The sequence below is a fragment of the Silene latifolia genome, chromosome Y, assembly GCF_048544455.1.
Source record: "Silene latifolia isolate original U9 population chromosome Y, ASM4854445v1, whole genome shotgun sequence".
Classification (NCBI taxonomy): Eukaryota; Viridiplantae; Streptophyta; class Magnoliopsida; order Caryophyllales; family Caryophyllaceae; genus Silene; species Silene latifolia.
The window spans coordinates 30,564,713-30,570,419 of NC_133538.1; positions in this window are offsets into that span (position 1 = coordinate 30,564,713).

Below are 5,707 nucleotides of genomic sequence, written 5' to 3' on the forward strand. Positions count from 1 at the left end.
GCCTAAATTACTTGTCTTTCGATCTTAGCAATTTAGTTGTTCTAATTCATTAATTATTTCCCTCCCCTGTCTCTCGATCTTAATGGGTCGGTCAATACTAAGCATCTAACAGGTTCCCTCTCGGTCTCGCTGTCAAATATTGCACTTAATAAATTAAAAACGATGCTAATCATACACGCGTCAGTCGATCGACCACTATAGGCAGTCGATCGACCAACTAGCACAGTCGATCGACCAGAGAAGCCAGTCGATCGACCAATGCCCTAATTCAGGTCGCCTAATTCTACGCCATCTACGCTATAGGTCCCCTACATCTTAGCACGAAGGGTTTAGCTACTCATGTCTATGACGAAAATAACAATAAGATTAAAGCATAAAACTACTGAATTCATGATTGGAATAATTGAACAAACAAATAACATAAAATGATAAATTCGGCTTCGGGAAACTAATCTACTAATTCTAAACTAAGAATAAAAAGAGTAATGAAACTGGAATAAGAACAAGAGAATACCGAATGGAATTTTGCAGAACAAAGATCCAAAACCGAATGCGAAACTAACTTGTATTGAAGGAATTAATTATAAACTAAAGAACCCTAGAATTTTTATGATGAAAACTGGATGCTACAAACTGAAACCTAAGCTACGTTATATAGGAAAAGTACGCAGCTATTATTCCTAAACCTAATAACTTGTGGGCTTGATAAATCTCGATCTTTAAATTCTCGTCTGAAGTAGCATCTTGGTCGATCGACTAAGCATGGCAGTCGATCGACTGAGTAGCAGCGAACAGTAGCTACTGGAACCCGTGGGGTGGTCGATCGACCACTTGGACCAGTCGATCGACCAACAGCAGCTGTATGCACTGCATTCTCGACGATTCTGCAGCCGCGCATCAGTCTTAAAACAGCTGCCATTTCTTCGTTACTTGGTCAAATCATGCGTTCTACGCGGCGTTGGAAAGCTAATAGGATAAGCTTTCACCTCCAATTGGAATAACTCGATTATCTGCTCTAGAACTCGAGATATAGCCATCTGAAGCCTGCAATGTCGTGAGGTGCTTCTTTGCTTGTTAAACTCGTACGCACCCATGCTTTTTCTATCTTTAGGCCTTGAAATGCATTCTAAACTTCAAGTCCGAGTCAAATATTCATGTCCTTCCTAAGCTTAGCTTCCGGGGTCAAGATTCGGTTCATTTTCTGCTCAATCCCGCAATAATCTGCAATATTACCAGAAAAGGCGGAAGTCGACGAAAAGGGGCAAATAGTAGAATAAACTACTAATAATGGACATAAAATGCGTGGAAATAAAGATGTAGAACATCATATTATAGACACGCATCAATAACCGTTTACCACCCTACTTACCCAAGGTAAAAAGAGAACACCCCGCTTGGGCTAGCGTGGCTCTAATGAACAAGAGATTCATAGGTGTTACTAATGAAGGAAAAGTATATCTATATACTAACATATTCATATATGTTCCATTTTAATTTGTATTAAAATTAACAAGTGATCTTATGCATGCAAACTATTTAACAAAATAAAGAAGAAACATTCATCCTTACATTGGAATTTCGGTTCATATGGGCACAAAAGAGATCTCCTTCTCTTTTGTTCTTGAGCTTTCCTTTTGGATGAACAAAGACCCAAGTGTAGGATCTCTCCCAAGGATTAATACCCAAAGCACACTCTTAATAAAATTAATATTATGTATACTAGATAATATTAATTTTGTGAGAAAAATTGACCCAAAATATTTGGTTTTTGCTCTCAAAACCGGTTGAGAGAGAGGAGAATGGAAGGTGATTTTTCTCTTTCTAAAAACTCTTGTTTTTGTGTGATGAATGAATAATGATCACTAGTCTCTATCTAATTGAATATTAATCAAAATAATAAGAAAAACCACAAGGGTTTTCTTCCCCAAAACCGGTTGGGAGAGAAGGTATAAAAGAGCCAATGCATGCCCTAGTTGTTCTTCACAATGTAAACTAGGGTTGCATGGCTAGGTATTAGTGAATGATTATGTTTTCCACTAATTTAAACAACACAATATTAGCCTAATTCTTCCCCTTAATTTCGGTACATATAAAATGGAATCCATTTTATTTTTGTCAATTTGTCTTATGTCACATGTCATATGTTACATAAATTTGTTATGTATTTTTAACATATTAAAAATCAACGTATTAATAAAATAAGTCATATACAAAAATCGACTTAGTAATTCATAATTACTTGTACCAAAATATTTTACCAATTTATAAATCACAATAAATTGTATTTATAATAATTCATTCAATTTCAATTGTTTCTTTAAACAATAATTTCATCTGAGTAATGATACAATTCAATTACTCAGACCGTATCTCATTTAATCAAATTTCAATGAGATACGTAAATTTTACTTCCAAAATCGTCCGTCAATTTTTCAAGTAATTTAATTAACTCGTAACGTTATACGATTAATTAAATGATCAATTAAGAGTGTTGCCCTATAGGTATGACCTAGGGGTCAACTGATCACCACCGTCGCACGACAGTAATGTCAAACTCTAGTCAGCCAATCATTACCGATATATGTTGACCAGTTGACAGTAAAAATTACTTCCCAATTGTATTCTTTAAAAATGAGATTTAAACATGTGATCATCATGATCAACAGTCGTGATCGCATTATTGTTGGAGGACACATATTCCAATAACTAATTGGTAAGGATAGTCTCAATTTTAGTTATGTGAGAGATCTTGTCAATTTAGTCATAAATTCCTTATAAGTGAAATAATTCGGTGAATGTAAATGACGTGAATTGACAACCACGAAAATAAAATGCATGTGAATGGCGATTTTGGCATGCGCGAAAATAAAACAAGCATACATGTAAGCATATGAATAAATCCTAGTATGGCCATCTAGTTAATAAAAATTAGTCTATTACATTTCGGAAACCAACTCCTTGGTCCCTTGCCTCTTAATTCCAAAAGTGGCTCTTCCTTGTGGGATTTGGAACACCTTTCAAAAAATAGACTCCGTCTCGATGTAATCCATCTCTTGGAAACGCCGGTAAAAATAACTATTACAAGTAAATTACATAGCTATTCCTATTATACATTAATTAATAAAATAAACAAAACTATTAATTAATTACAAATCGACGATACGTTAATTACAAACTGTAGACACCGAAATTTTATCTTTTTGGTATCTATTTATTTTATAATATCTTTTGTATTTTAGAGATAATTATCAGAAAATAATGTGATAATATCTTAGAATATTCTAGAATATGCCGTCTTGCCCTCCAAGCTACTAGACTATAAATACAGCTCTTGTGTTTAGGCTTTAAGGGGAAAGCAGATGGATCAAGTCTAATAAACGACCCCGTCTTCCTACTACCAAATTGTAGGTAAGATGGAATAAGTCACAAAAGACCCCATCTTTCTCCCTACGAGATTAAGTCGATAAGACTCTCGTAGAAACTATCAAACCCTAGCCTTTAGAATGGAATCAAGAGATCTCCGAAAGTTGTAACCCTCAATCTTTCGATAATAAAATAAAATCTTGTTTTCCATATTATTTGTTCCTCTTTATTGTTTATCTCAGGTTCAATTTTTTATGGTTTACAAATTGACACGCTCGGTGGGACGATTTTCGCTCTTCATCTCCATTCTCAAGGGTCAAATTCAGTAACAGATTCGAGACCAAGTTGCAACCGATATCAAAGTCTCTACAACCAGTCTCGAGAGGGCATTTGTAGAAACCAAAATTTTATATTTTTGGTATCTATTTATTTTATAATATCTTTTGTATTTTAGAGAAAATTATCAGAAAATAATATGATAATATCTTAGAATATTCTAGAATATGTCGTCTTGCCCTCCAAGCTACTAGACTATAAATACAGCTCTTGTGTTTAGGCTTTAAGGGGAAAGCAGATGAATCAAGTCTAATAAACGACCCCGTCTTCCTACTACCAAATTGTAGGTAGGATGGAATAAGTCACAAAAGACCCCATCTTTCTCCCTACGAGATTAAGTCGATAAGACACTCGTAGAAACTATCAAACCCTAGCCTTTAGAATGGAATCAAGAGATCTCCGAAAGTTGTAACCCTCAATCTTTCGATAATAAAATAAAATCTTGTTTTCCATATTATTTGTTCCTCTTTATTGTTTATCGCAGGTTCAATTTTTTATGGTTTACACAAACAAATCGATATTCCCATTCATTTCGGGTAATAACGATTAAAATTAACTAGGCCATACTAGGTACAACAAGATAAATACTTTAAATAAATGACAATCATTCATTCAACTTAAATAAATATGCTTAAAATTATGTAAAATGATGCCAAAATCGCCCTATCTATCATTCGTTGGTATCCATCTCGGTTTTTGTGGATTTAATCGATTTTTAACATATAAAAATCAATAATTAACTCTTAAATCTCATTTAAGTCCAAACTAATTATCCAAACTATTTTGAACCTCAAAATTAGTCCTCACTAATTTTATGATAAATTATTAGTTTGATTTGGTGATATTTTGCTAATTTAATCGATAAAATAATAATATTTAAGTAAAAATCCAAAATAATTGAAAAATTACCCAAAAATTTGAAACAAAATTTTTCAATATCCTGGACCACTCCCAAGAACACCAAAATGTCAGAAAAATTTCCCAAAAAAACCCGGATAAGTTTTATGAAGAAAAAGATCGATATTTATCGGTTTTTAACCACTAAACCAATAAACATCAAAACAAAATGAAAACACACATGCAAAATCACTTTTGACATTTAAATAATATTCTTAAATGTACATAAATTTATCATGGGCAGAATCAAAAGTTTCGAAATTATGATTAATTAATTTGACTTTTATCGACTTTTAACTAAAAAAATCAATAAACATGCAAAAAATTCGAACCAACCTTCAAATTTTTGCATACTATCAGTAGAAAACACGCATGAACTACCATAAAAAATCCATGTACCGAATCAACTTTTACCTAATTTTAGTCAATTTTTCACTAAAATGCGACATTTTGACTCGGTTTTCTACCAAAAATAATTAAAAATAGCAAAATAACTTCAGAAATCACCAAAATATTCCACAAACCTTTTTAGATCAGTAGGTATGCATGTCCCAAAAATTTCGTGCTAAAACCTCTTCTAACACAATTTTTATGTTTTTATAAATTATCTCATAATTCATTAAAATGCTTAAAATCAACATGCAAATTACAAGCCTAATCTCTGATACCACTTCAAAGATCATAGATCCATATTAGACTCTCTAATAAAATTAATTTATCTCATAAATTATCATTTAGGTGATCTATGTAACATGCATGCTAATATGAGAGCATAAAAATGAAAGTATAAGGAAAAAAAATTTCCTTACATTGATTTAGTGGTAAAAAGGGCACAAACTAGTTCACCTTACTAGTTTGTTCTTGAGCTATATGAATATGGAAGATCCTCCAAAAACCAACCTCCAAAGTAGAAGGTCTCCTTCCTTAATCCACCCAAGAACTTACCCAACAACCTTTCTAATATTAACTAGATATAAGTAAGACTACCCTTGATAATATGTAGATATTATTAACATCTTAGTAATTGTTTATTTTTACTAACATATCTTAGTAAAATGATTTTATTGGTTTTTAGAGAGAAAAGACCAACAAAGCATTCACATGCAAATGC